A 14881-nucleotide genomic window follows, 5' to 3' on the forward strand; every position below is an offset into this window, starting at 1 on the left:
ATGCCCCAACAACCAGCAATCTGTTCTCTGTACCTATAAGCTTTTTTTTTTTAAACATCTTTACTGGAGTATAATTGCTTTACAATGGTGTGTTAGTTTCTGCTTTATAACAAAGTCAATCAGCTATACATATACATATAATCCCGTATCCCCTCCCTCTTGCATCTCCCTCCCACCCTCCCTATCCCACCCCTCTAGGTGGTCACAAAGCACTGAGCTGATCTCCCTGTGCTATGCGGCTGCTTCCCACTAGCTATCTATTTTACATTTGGTAGTGTATATATGTCCATGACACTCTCTCACTTCGTCCCAGCTTATCCTTCCCCCTCCCTGTGTCCTCAGGTCCATTCTCTATGTCTGTGTCTTTATTCCTGTCCTGCCCCTAGGTTCTTCAGAAACTTTTTTTTTTTAGATTCCATATATATGTATTAGCATATGGTATTTGTCTTTCTCTTTCTGACTTACTTCACTCTGTATGACAGTCTCTAGGTCCATCCACCTCACTACAAATAACTCAATTTTGTTTCTCTTTATGGCTGAGTAATATTCCATTGTATATATGTGCCACATATTCTTTATCCACTCATCTGTTGATGGACACTTAGGTTGCTTCCATGTCCTGGCTATTGTAAATAGTGCTGCAGTGAACATTGTGGTACATGACTCTTTTTGAATTATGGTTTTCTCAGGGTATATGCCCAGTAGTGGGATTGCTAGGTTGTATGGTAGTTCTATTTTTAGTTTTTTAAGGAACCTCCATACTGTTCTCCATAGTGGCTGTATCAATTTACATTCCCACCAACGGTGCAAGAGGGTTCCCTTTTCTCCACACCCTCTCCAGCATTTATTGTTTGTAGATTTTTTGATGATGGCCATTCTGACTGGTGTGAGATGATATCTCATTGTAGTTTTTTTTTTTTTTTTTTTTTTTTTTGCGGTACGCGGGCCTCTCACTGCTGTGGCCTCTCCCGTTAAGGAGCACAGGCTCCGGACGCGCAGGCCCAGCGGCCATGGCCCACGGGCCCAGCTGCTCCGCGGCATATGGGATCCTCCCAGACTGGGGCACGAACCCGCGTCCCCTGCATCAGCAGGCGGACTCTCAACCACTGTGCCACCAGGGAAGCCCTCATTGTAGTTTTGATTTGCATTTCTCTAATGATTAGTGATGTTGAGCATCCTTTCATGTGTTTGTTGGCAATCTGTATATCTTCTTTGGAGAAATGCCTATTTAGATCTTCTGCCCATTTTTGGATTGGGTTGTTTTTTAGATGTTGAGCTGCTTGTATATTTTGGAGATTAATCCTTTGACTGTTGCTCCATCTGCAAATATTTTCTCCCATTCTGAGGGTTGTCTTGTTTATGGTTTCCTTTGCTGTGCAAAAGCTTTTAAGTTTCATTAGGTCCTATTTGTTTATTTTTGGTTTTATTTCCATTTCTCTAGGAGGTGGGTCAAAAAGGATCTTGCTGTGATTTATGTTGTAGAGTGTTCTGCCTATGTTTTCCTCTAAGAGTTTTATAGTGTCTGGCCTTACATTTAGGTCTTTAATCCATTTTGAGTTTATTTTTGTGTATGGTGTTAGAGAGTGTTCTAATTTCATTCTTTTACATGTAGCTCTTTAGTTTTCCTGAGCTTGTTTTTTTTTTGTAGATTCCACATATAAGTGAGATCATATGGTACTTGTCTTTGTCTGATTTCACTTAGCATAATGCCCTCGAGATTTCATTATATTTATGGCTGAATAATATTCCATTATATATATATATCACATTTTCTTTATCCATTTATATTTTGATAGATATTTTGTTTATTTCTGTATCTTGACTATTGTAAATAATGCTGCAGTGAACATGGGGTGCATGTATCTTTTGGTTTTTTTAACATCTTTATTGGAGTATGATTGATTTACAATGTTCTTTTTGAGTTAATGTTTTCATTTCCTTCAGATAAGTACTCAGAAGTCGAATTGCTAAATCATATTCTCTCTGCTCTTTAGATTAAGTATCTCTCTTGGTATATAGTCAAGTCCACTGACTCTTTCTTCTGACATCTCAAATCTGCCATTGCACCCCTGTAGTGAATGTTTAATTTTATTATTGAACGTTTCAACTCCAGAATTTACATTTGGTCCTTTTTAATAGTTTCTCTTTATCTGTTGAGACTCTCTATTTGTTTTGTCATTGCCATCGTATTTTCCATTGATTATTTTAGTATTGTTTCCTTTAATTCTTTCAGCATACGTGCATACCTTGTTTTATTGTGCTTCCCTTTATTGCATTTCGCAGATACTGCATTTTTTACAAATTGTAAGTTTGTGGCAACCCTGCATTGTCAGGGTTAGAATTTTTTAGCAATAAATTATTTTTTAATTAAGGTATGTACAGTTTTTTAGACATAATGCCTATTGCACACTTAACAGAGTGTGGTATAGTATAAACAACTTTTATATATACTGGGAAACCAAAAAACTTGTGTGACTTGCTTTGTTGTGGTATTTGCTTTACTGCAGTGCTCTGGAACCAAACCCGATCTCCATTGTATGTGTGTAGTTATATTGGGTTGGCCAAAAAGTTCGTTCAAGTTTTCCATAAGATGTTATGGAAAACCCGAATGAACTTTTTGGCCAACCCAATAACTGCTTTGAATGATCTGTCTGCTAAATATAACATCTGGGCCAACTCAGAGTAAGTTTTGCCTATTTTTTTTCTCCTATGTATGTGTCACACTTTCGATTTGGTTGTCTCAAAACTTTGGGTGGTAAACTGGATATTTTAGATAATATATTGTAGCAATTCTGGATTTGGTTTTAAATTTATGAGTTGTTGTTTTTTTTTTTTCTGGAGAGTTGCCTAGCTTTAGCATTGTAATTTCTCATTCCATGGTAAGCAGCCACTGAGATCTCTGTTCAGTTTTTAATTTTAATTTTTTATTCTGTCTTCCTGTTGGTTACCCCTGTGCCTATATAGTTTAGTGGTCAGGCAATGATTTGGGAAGAGGTTGTTCTCAAATATCTTGAGGTTGTAAGACTTCCACTCTCAGCTGCTCTGGGAAGCACCATCAACCAGATGAACAGGTTTTACCATTTGTTTCCTAATGAGTTTACAAGCGTTAGCTAACGGTGACCTGTTTTTTCCCCATCTGACCCAAATGGAATTTACTTCCTCTCAGAGTAAAGCTGCTAATTTTGGGGGGCCAGCCCATAGTTTGGTAAAACTATCCTTTTCACCTTCATAGCTGAAGGGGAATGAAGTAGATGCTGTATGGGAATAGCCTCATGCAAGGCCACAGACTCCTATTCCTATACACAGCTCTAGTAGTTTTTCAAGGCAGTGTCTCAGTAAGTTGTTTGCCTTCAGTAGACTTTCAGAGATGTAAAATAGTTGCTTGTTCTGTATCGGTCTCAGCCTATCAATAGTGATGCTCTCAGCTACAAATGCCTGGGGGCACTCATCTGGACCCCTACTACTTGTGGGGAGCCCCCACAGACATTTCCCCAACCAGAGCCAATCTGGCCCTTGTGATGCTTATTATGATAGCAAGACACATCTCAGCAGTAACCATCATGGAACTTCGAAAAATACAAGGTTTATTACTTACAAATCCTGGAGGGTACGTGGCATACCCAGGGCCACAAAGGGAGGTCATGAGGAGAGACAGAGAGAGAGAAAGAACCTGAACCTGAAGTTCTGCCTTTATTTGGGGTTGAGGGTGAGGCACCTAGGGTTTCGGGGGTTCACTCTTTATTGGTGAATTTAAAAGAGGAGAGCAGGTATTAAAGCATGGGAAGGGAGAAGCAGGATCACTCAAATTGTCAGTAATCTAGGTCAACCAGGGATTTCTAAAATGGGTGAGGTGGCCTGGCTTCTTATCTAGTTGTGTATTGGGCAATGTGCTTGTTGGAGATGGATGTTGGAAATAGATGCCTCAGCAATCAAAAGCTTAATGTCAGGCAGTTACATTACAATCAGCAAAGCTAATTGTCTGGAACTTACTACATTACTTTTGACAATTTTTTCCAGTTTTATACTTGATTTTGGCAGAGAGGATTAGCCAAACTCTTCAAGCCACCATAACCAGAATTTTCACTCTATCAGGTAGAATTCTTCTCATTTTCTCACAACCAAACCTAAAAACTTTGCCACATTCACTCTTGTATCAGTTTGTTATTGCTGTACAACAAATAACCCCTATACTTAGTGGCTTAAAATGATACCCATTTATTTAGCTCTTCTTACTCTGGGTGAACAATTAAAGCTTAGCTCAAATAATCAGTTCTTCTGGTCTCAGTTGGACCCATTCATATTCCTCTGGTGAACTGACAAATAAACCAGGAACTGGATTTTTTAAGATGGCCCCAGAAGGGATGGGTTGTCTGTCTCTGCTACATGTGGTCTCTCATCCTTCAGCCAACTGGCCCAGGATTATTCACCTGGAAACTGATCAGAGTTCCAAGAGTGAGAGCCGAAGTACTCAAGTCTTCTTTAGGCCTATACTCAGAATGAGCACAATACCATTTATTCAGCACTTTATTAGTCAAACCAAGTCACAAGGCTAGCCCCAATTCAAGCTGTAGAGAAATAGACTACACCTCTTGATGTGAGGAGCTTCAGAGTCACATTGGAAAGGGATGTAACCCAGGGAGGGGTAGAGAATTCCATTTTTTTTTTTGAAATTGATCACAGCATCCATCTTCCCTTCCTTTCAAGTACAGTGGAATAGATGTTCTTTCTCCCACCTAAGATAAATCCATCCACTTGTGCTCTGTATGCTCACTTCTTCTACCTTTTAACTCTCTAGAGGGAAGGTATCATTGGAGCAATCAGGCAAAAAGAAGATGGTGGTTTTATTTACAGGTATTTCTTTGAGAGATCATAATAATGGATGGGTTTGTCCTTTATGTGTGAATTTCCAGGTACTCCCTTGTTCATTTGTAAGTATGAAAATGATGTCCTTGCTAAATATGGATGTTTTGTGTTACTAGATATTTTCCTTCTATTCAAGAATAGTCAAGGGTAGTATTGATAAACATGCATGTTCCCTAGGTCCTGATTACATTGTTGCTCTAATAATTATTGTTGGCCCCATTTTACAGTTGAAGAAAATGAGGCAGCAAGGCACTGCTCCGAGTTTAAGAAATGGGTAAGTACATATTTCAATCCATATATGCTCTTCCAGATTTTGTGTTTTCTCCATCACACATTTCAAGTGATATATTCAGGGTTCGGAGAAAAATGATCACAGCTGAAGTCCATTTTGAGGGATGGAGGTAACGTATAGAAATAAAGACTTTGTCACATTCCTTTTCTTGTTCCAGATTTCATTTGCTGCTCATCACATACCGCTTTTCATACAAGTAAAAGCTTGAAATTTCACTGGCTGGAGCTTGATGGAGGTTCATTATAACTATCTAGAATGGACCAAGGTCTAATTCCTCTTCAAACAAAGATCACTGGAAATAAAGTCTGTTAGCGTGATTAATATATGTAGTCTAAAACATTACATGTTAGCTTTTTTTCTGTTGCAGCCTGCCAGATTATTGAGTTGCGAAAGATACTTTTTGTTTGACTGACTTAGTATTATTATTTTAGTAGCATTTTTAGTTGTGAGAATGGAAAGTCATTAATGTATTTAGAAATGGGGGAAAAGAAAGCAACCACTCATAACATTTTCACATATTTCCTGTTCAGTCATTTTTCTGTTTATTTATATGGGTAAATATTTTTATATTTTACATTTTTAGCAAATACGAAATATATAGTTTTTGTCTTGGGTATTTTAGTTCATTTTTCTGATTAAAAACATAATAACTTTTAAAGTAAAACATAAACAGTAGAGATTTGGGGGAAAAGTAAACAGTCTGTATAGGGTCCCCTACAAAATTAAAATGTACACTAACAAGCATAACACTGGTTAAACAAATAATTCCTTATTTATAAGCAATTTGATTGTATATCTAGAAAAACAAAGAGAGTTATTGGTGAAAATAAGTCTTTTAGTCAAAGTGCTTGGTAAATCATCTATATGCACAACTCCTCCCAGATTGGTATTTCCCAATATACCATAAATAATGACTTATTGACACTGGTAATAAAAACAAAATACCTTAAGAATAATATAAAAGAGAAATGGGTCCTATATGAGGACAAATATTAAATGGAGTGAGAATAAAAGGTGATTTGAACAAGCTGAAATATTTGCTGTGCAACTGGATTTGAAGACTGTATTATACAGATATAAATTATTTATACACTCAATAGATTTTCCAAATGCACTCAATAATAATACAACACCTATTCCCATTTTTTAAAAATGTATATTTTAAAAGTAGATATGTAGTAGGCTATATTGATGTGAAGTTTTGGGTTTTTTTTCTGTAAAAAGACACAAAATGATTTTATACCACTGGAGGAAATTCCATTAAAATTAGGACCAAGACAAATATGCTCATTATCCCTACTACCTAATACTGCTTTAGAAATTCTCTCCACCATAAAAATATGTTAAAAAGAAATAAGGGGGCTTCCCTAGTGGCGCAGTGGTTGAGAGTCCGCCTGCCGATGCAGGGGACACAGGTTCGTGCCCCGGTCCGGGAGGATCCCACATGCCGCAGAGCCGCTGGGCCCGTGAACCATGGCCACTGAGCCTGCGCATCCGGAGGCTGTGCTCCGCAACGGGAGAGGCCACAACAGTGAGAGGCCTACATACCGCAAAAAAAAAAAAGCCTATAACTTTCAGGACAGAGAAAAAATAATCATTGCTTAAAGATGAAAGCAGTGTATTCTTGGAAAACACATTAGAAACAACATAAAATGCCTTACTATACGTGAATTCTATAAAAAGCTAGAATAAGCAGTGACTATTTAAGATATCAATAACTTTTACATGTATCAGCAGGAACCACATACAAAACATAATGAGAGAAATGATGGCATTCACAACAGTTAGTTAAAAAGAAATGATAAAATTGAGAGTTTTGAAAGAAGGTTTGAATGATAAATGGAGAGACAGTTTTGCAGAGCTGGGGATGATTGAGGTGGTAGCTGGGGTGATAAGGAAGCAATCACAATGCCCCTCTCAGATTATAAAGTCCCCAGGTTCTAGCCGTGTCACAGGGATCCCTTGTAATCATTAGGCAGGATTCCCATGTCTCATCTATGTGTCCTTTTGTATAATTCATTATAATTGAATAATTCAACACTTCCACAATGCATTATGCCCTTCCAATCTTTGCAAAGACCTGTGTCAAAGGGAAGGGGAAAGAGGAGAAAGGCGTGCTAACACAGGAGGGGAGTTATGGGATAGGTGGTCCCCTAATGATGATGGTAGACAAAACTTTATTTCTAGAGTGCAAGGGCCATAACTTACAGGCTTAATACAATCCCAATCAAAATGTCAATGGAATTTTATTTGCAGAACTCAGCATAACCATGTTAATATTCACCTATTAGAATAACATTGAAAGAATGCATAATTTAAGATGAGTAAAATCATTTTCAAAAGCTTGGCGTTCCAATGTCTGAATTTGCAATAATTATTAAATAATTAGCTAATGTTGCTTAAATATTATTTGCTAACTGCTTTGAACTTTAACTCCCATCTTTTAGCTTCACCACAAGGGAGAGAGACAAAAATAACACAAAACTTGCTTTTGTAGTAGAAATTAAATCTATGATCGGGGGGGGGGTAAATGCTTAACATTGCCTAAGTAGAAGGAAAGGGACGGGTTTAAGTCATCCAACACTGGTTGAGAACAATCTATGTGCCAGGTCCTGTGCTAAGCACTTCATGTTTAATTCTCATAACATTTTGCTATTGATGCTAATTATATTAAAGGAGACCAAAGATTAGAGTGGAGTTGGGATTTGAATTCAAGTTTTTCTGGCTCCCTATCCTGTGCTCCCTATCCTGTGCTCCTTACACCACCACCATGACTAATCTAAAGAATTATTTCACTGAGTACTGTTTTTTTGGTTATGTTCAGTTTTGGTGGTGTATAGAGTTTACAACTTAGATAAGTTCCTCATCTACTTAAAACACTAGTTCCCTGGATGGTGTTGGCTGTGTTGGATGTTTCCTTCTTCTGCAGGATATAATGAATAATCTTGAGTTTTATCGTAATACAGATCTGCATTCCAATTACATTCCCAGCAGTTAATAGCTGTGTAACCTTGGATAAACTATTTAAAATGTTGGAGCCTCAGTTCCCTCAACATACATAAAACTTCAAGTAGTCACTCAGAAAAGAGGATAGTCTACTTTGCCATCACTCCATACAACCATTTTGATAAAAATCTTCATCTTCACAAGGGATTCTGTGACATTTTGGGTAACGATGATATTGTCGAGTTGCCTTTATTGTACCTTAACTGTTGGGTGTGTTTATCACCCAGCCTAGTGTAGAATGTGAAGAAACAAATCTGGTCCACATCTAGAAACATCCAAATCAAAGCCTCAAGTAAAAATAACCAAGTTAAAAGTCATAATACAGGAAAATTTGAATTTTCTGTTTGGTGGGTTAGTAGTTTTCATAGAAGTGTTGGATACACTTTCAAATGGAATCACATTATCTTGCAGAGGAATAGACCAAGAATGTATTTGATCAACTAGAATACCCTGACACCAAGTATGTTAGGAGCTGTGCTAGGTATGGAGGTGCAGAGATGAATCATATAGAAGTCCTTCCGTCAAGATGTTAAGAGTCTAGTTGGGGGAGAAACATAGATTAATAAATCATAACCTTTCTTGATGATCTTCTCTGTGCCATGCAAATTTATATATATATATATATATTTATTATATATAATTACAATGTATTATATATGTATATATATAATATATACATAATATTTTTTTCTCAATGGGGTTTTCTCAATGTTGCTGAGAGGGTAAATAACTAAATAGTGCTAAAGCTGGGACTTACACTAAGTATTTTGACACTAAAGCTGATCCTCTTTCCACTCGTTATGGCAACACTTATTTCATATGTAGTAGCAGGTATAATTCCCAATGAGACAGTCATCCTGTTCCCAGTAGGATTCATGTCTGGAAAATCCAGGCATACAGCAAGGCTTAGCTTCCCTGTAAAGAACCAGATCACTCTCAGTCAGAGCACAGATAAGAAATGTGCTTTGTGTTAGTGTCATCTTAAAGAAAATTGCACAATGTAAAAGTTGTGAATTAAGTTTTATTCTGGGACTTACTGAGGACCATAGCCCAGGAGACAGCCTCTCAGAGCTCTGAGGAACTTCTCTGAAGAGGTAGGGGAGGAGCCAGGATACATACACATTTTTTTGGCTGGGAAATACATGTAGTCAAGCATACATCTTGGTAAAAAATGACTGCTAACTACAAAGAACATATACTTCAAGTTAATGATTCTAGTGCTTTTCTATGTATAGGAAGATGCAAGGAGCAGGGGTCATTGAAATTCTTCCTTAGATATGCATGTTAACTATCTAGGGGCCCACGTATCCAAAGCACAGAATGTTCCATCCTTCCCCCACCCCCACCTCATCCCGAGTTCCCTTAGGGCACACTGTCAGTGGGCTACTGCAGTGGGTTGCAACTTAACCCTTTGCATAACTAGATGATGAGCAACACTCTTTGTTCTTTTTGTTTACATTAGGAATGAGTGGAGAGCTTGGAAAGTGAGAGCCACAATATTGGGCCCTTCTGTGGAAGGTGGGTTTTACCCAGTATAAAGGGCTGTGAAGCTACAGTTGCCTCTTTGTTTCTGCCATCTCAATGGGGTCCAATGCTAAGAGAACAGTTCTTCAGAAACAATTGTTCCATTGTATATATGTGCCACATCTTCTTTATCCATTCATCTGTTGATGGACACTTAGGTTGCTTCCATGTCCTGGCTATTGTAAATAGAGCTGCAATGAACATTTTGGTACATGACTATTTTTGAATTATGGTTTTCTCAGGGTATATGCCCAGTAATGGGATTGCTGGGTCATATAGTAGTTCTCTTTTTAGTTTTTTAAGGAACCTCCATACTGTTCTCCATAGTGGCTGTATCAATTTACATTCCCACCAACAGTGCAAGAGGGCTCCCTTTTCTCCACACCCTCTCCAGCATTTATTGTTTGTAGATTTTTTGATGATGGCCATTCTGACCGTGTGAGATGATATCTCATTGTAGTTTTGATTTGCATTTCTCTAATGATTAATGATGTTGAGCATTCTTTCATGTGTTTGTTGGCAATCTGTATATCTTCTTTGGAGAAATGTGTATTTGGGTCTTCTGCCCATTACTCAGCCATAAAAAGAAACGAAATTGAGTTATCTGTAGTGAGGTGGATAGACGTAGAGTCTGTCACACAGAGTGAAGTAAGTCAGAAAGAGAAAAACAAATACTGTACGCTAGCACATATATATGGAATCTAAAAGAAAAGTGTCATGAAGAACCTAGGGGTAGGATGGGAATAAAGACACAGACCTACTAGAGCATGGACTTGAGGATATGGGGAGGGGGAAGGGTAAGCTGTGACAAAGTGAGAGAGTGGCATGGACATATATACACTACCAAACGTAAAATCGATAGCTAGTGGGAAGCAGCCACATAGCACAGGGAGATTGGCTCTGTGCTTTGTGACCACCTAGAGGGGTGGGATAGGGAGGGTAGGAGGGAGGGAGATGCAAGAGGGGAGAGATATGGGAACGTATGTATGTGTATAGTGGATTCACTTTGTTATAAAGCAGAAACTAACACACCATTGTAAAGCAATTATACTCCAATAAAGATGTTAAAAAAAAAGAAACAATTGTTATTTTGGAAAGGGGCAGTTAAAGGCCTGGCTCAGTGCCTTCAGCCACTCAGAGCTGGGCAGATCTTTCACCTCCAGGGTTCCCCTATGAGAGGTAGCAGAAAAAGTTTCTTTAGAGAGTTCAACAGATTTTAAGTAGAACCAAAAGAGCCATGGGACATGTTTTGGAAGACAGAAATGAGAACATACTGCAGGTTGGAGTCAAGAGACCCAGAATTGAAAATTGACTTTGCTACTAGCTAGCTGTGTGATACTGATTATAGAACAGTTCCTGACATTTGTATTCACTCAATAAATATTCATCCATTGAATGAAGGTCTTTGTTTCTCCCACTAGATTATGAGATCCTTGAGGGCAAGGGCAAGATTTCGTTGGGCTTTGTAAACCCAGCATCCAGTTCACTGTCTAAATCCTGTTAAGCACCACTAAATTTTGAATTAGTTATCCTTTTGTGAGTAACATTGATAAGAAAATCATTCTCCCAGTGTGGACATTATACAGAAGATATTATTGATGTAGGCACCACATATTTTGCTCTTGCATACAGGTACCAAGCAAATTATTCTTTCTAATCAGCTGAGTTTTTGAGAGCAAAGAAATCTGACTCATTATCTTTGGTAGTCCACACAGAAGCTAGTATTTATAGTACATGTAATGATTTACTGCAGCTTTTCCTTAATCTCAATCATTCAAGTGTCAGTCGTACGGTTTTTGCTTTATCTGTGCACAATCTGTACTTTTATTAAAATGTTTTCATTTTTTGAAATAAAAAAGTATCTTTTAAAGTGAAACATAACTCTAAAAATTAAGAACACAAAATAATGTTATGAAATATCTTAAAATGAAATTAAGATTCTGTACAAGTAATAGTAAGCTAGTATGTGCATTATACTAACTACTTTACATATCTTCTCTTTTTCAATACTCATAATAGCTCTTCTAGAAAAATGTTCTTCCCGTAAGCACAGATGAGATTAAGACCCAGGGAAGTTAGGCAACAGCCCAGGGTCACACAGCTAGGATAAGGGAGAACCTGAACTCTAACTCAAGGTTTTTAGATGCTAACGCCCACATGGAGTGCACTGTCACTAACTTTATTATTCCCAAGTACTTCCCCCTGAATCCTTTCCCCTTTTTCTCACTGATACAGACTTCCCTGGTTTTCAGGCCAGCTCCTCTTCACACTTTCAGCAGCTCCTCATCCCATAGGCCACTCCCCAGATCCTGTGGCCCACTGCCTGTACAGTCAACACTGAGGCTTGCTAGAACAGAGGAAAATGAATATTTTAAAGTCTTTCTGAGAACATTAAATAATTGTTACCTACACCTTCCTGAGAACTATTAAGGGGTGAGCGTCTGAAGAGGGCTCTTTGTGATTGAGTTTCTTGGAGTGAGAATGCAGATAGGGGCCTGAAGGAGAGATAGAAATTGTCCTCATTGTGCAAAGGACTGGGGGAGGAGATGGAGTCTGGAGGATCTAGAGGCTGCTGTGGAGGGAGGAAGGGAGAGTGAGCTGCTGATCTGCAGGAAATATAGGAGACAAGGGAGGGCTCATGGTGGGTACCCAGTAAATGTCCATAAGTTTTAACTAGAGAGAGATGTGGTAAATTATGGGGAACCATATCAGGAAATTGCCTTCCAAATTGAAGCTGTGACCAGGAACTTTGCCTTTGGGTTCACAAAAATCTTTCTTCTGTTTCAGAAGCTGAGTAGCCAGATCAAGGAAATGAGGCAGCAGTGATTTGAGGTGAGATGGGATTCAAGGAATAATGAATCTGGAGCTCGTAGCTAAAGCCAAGGGATAGAATATGTAGTAAGAGGAAGAGGGAAGGGAACTATGTTGCTTATTGGCACCTTTCCTCCACCATGTCAGGTAATTAATGTATATTACTCCATGAAATCTTCAGAGCCAATCTGCAAGGCAGTTGTTGCCCCCCACACAACAGATGAGGAAATAGGCTCAGAGTGATTGAATGTCTCGTTAAAGGTCACACAGATTGAAAATGTCAGAGCCCAGGGTGTTACTTCTAGTTGTTTGTGCCCCAAAGAAAAAGTTTATGAGGACTCCTGGATTCTAGAGTAGGAACATGTGTTTGATAAAGGCGTCTCTACACGCTTGGTAGACAGCAGTGTGGTTCCCTGGAACAGACCCTAGAGCAACCACAGGACTGACCCAGGACGTGTCCAGTTTCCTTAGACTCATGTAATCATGGTCCAAGCCACAGCTTCCAAACCTGGTGAAGCTGAAGCAAACTCTGAGTGAGTGGACCATGGAAAGAAGCTGTGTCCTTATTCTTTAGTCAAACTCAGAGCAGGGTGACAGTTAAGACTAGTAAATCATCACTTTTCAGAATTATCTTCATACTAGAATCTTCTAGGGGAGTCATAGATCTTGGGGAAAGGCTGACTTGGGTCAGGACTATGTGTCAGAACTGCTAGGGTAGTCTTTGGATTTAGTGAGATTACACTGTGGGTAAAGAATGTCACCTGCCAGATCAGTAAACAAAGGATGTTGTGGCCATTAAGCCATCAGCCACTGTACCCCCCCTCCCCATGGTGCACCCTGAGGGCATTCAGGATGTAGAAAACAGGATATTGGCCCTAGATAGCTAAGGTGCATATCAAAGGAATGATTTCAGTGAGCCCAGACTCTTGCATTTTCCCAAACATAGAAAAGTGCTAAATTCATTAACTTGAGATATCTGGTTTTTCTTTAATTAACAGTAATCCTTTGATGTTCCGACTACCTGGTTTTTTTTTGTTTGTTTGTTCTTGTTTTGTTTTGGTTTGGTTTGCAGAAACTCCTATATATATCCTGGCTCTTCCCTTACCTCTTTGGAACAGTCCCTCAGAGCTATCTAAGAGACTGTCTCTCAGGCTTAAGTCCTCAGCATGTCTGCTGAATAAAACATAATTCTCAGCTTTTAGGTTGTGCATTTATTTTCCAGTTAAGAATACTATGTCACTGAACATCTCTGAAGCTCAGTTTTGTAAAATGTGGATGCTCTTATCTACTGCCAGGATCTTGTGGGGAATGGAGATAATATTAGACAAGAGTTTGCCACAGCAGGTTAAGACCATGATATTAGCAGCTCTGGTTTTCGGAACATTTAAAAAATTCCAGCATACTTTGTATATAACTATGTGTGTATTTGCACATTAAAAAATATAAAGGTCTGTAATTCGTAGGCAGTAAGTAGTTTTTGTTTTCAGTTTTTTATAGTTATGATGAATGCTGCAATAAATTCATTCATTACAAAGGTGTTTTTTTTTTTGCGGTATGCAGGCCTCTCACTGTTGTGGCCTCTCCTGTTGCGGAGCACAGGCTCCGGAAGCACAGGCTCAGCGGCCATGTCTCACGGGCCCAGCCGCTCCGCGGCATGTGGGATCTTCCGGACCGGGGCATGAACCCGTGTCCCCTGCATCGGCAGGCGGACTCTCAACCACTGCGCCACCAGGGAAGCCCCATTACAAATGTTTTAATAAAACTCCTTTGCCAGCAAAACATCTAATAGAGTTCAGTTTATGTGTCAGTTTTTATGTGTGTATGTGTCATATATACATCCTAGTTATTCTATTTGAACATATCTAGATACATCAGAGATGCCTACTGAATACTTATACATTTTTTTATTCAAAAAAATAAAATTTATTTCCAAATCCTTAAACGAATAAATAAGACTTATGGAAAATAAGAAAAATTTCAAAAAAGAGGAAAAATTCTTAATTTTTTGCTACTTTAAGCAACGTCCAGTGTATAACGTAATTAAGACTTAGGCCACAGAGTTACATTTCTGGAATTATGGCAGAGACCAAGTCCTACTGAAAACAGCACAAAATGCTATGTTAACACTGTGATCTATCCTTTTGGGAGTATTTTGTCTGAAATTATTAATTGTTCCTATAAGAAAATATGAATTGATTTTTGTTTTGTTCTAACTCAACAGTCATCATTCAGACAGCTCCAAGTCATTCTAATATTTTGTGGAAAAGGGCACTTCCTTGGCTCAGGAAGGAGGGGATTAGCAGGTAGCATACCATTAATATCCATTTTAAAGACAGTGGTTCTGACAGATACTTGGTAAATGAGTGCTTCAGGTGCTCCTCCTCT

General features: G+C 38.6%; 1 long non-coding RNA gene across 1 annotated transcript in view; it reads left to right on the top strand.

The window, feature by feature from the left end:
- Positions 1 to 12518, top strand: part of LOC309978480 — a 34061-nt gene extending 21543 nt beyond the window's left edge. The window contains exons 2-3 of the long non-coding RNA XR_014327130.1: positions 5091 to 5137; positions 12473 to 12518. This is a non-coding gene — a long non-coding RNA (uncharacterized lncRNA). The remainder of the gene's footprint in view (positions 1 to 5090; positions 5138 to 12472) is intronic.
- The last annotated feature ends 2363 nt before the right edge of the window (positions 12519 to 14881 follow it).

This window comes from Leucopleurus acutus (genome assembly GCF_964270905.1).
Source record: "Leucopleurus acutus genome assembly, chromosome: X".
Classification (NCBI taxonomy): domain Eukaryota; kingdom Metazoa; phylum Chordata; class Mammalia; order Artiodactyla; family Delphinidae; genus Leucopleurus; species Leucopleurus acutus.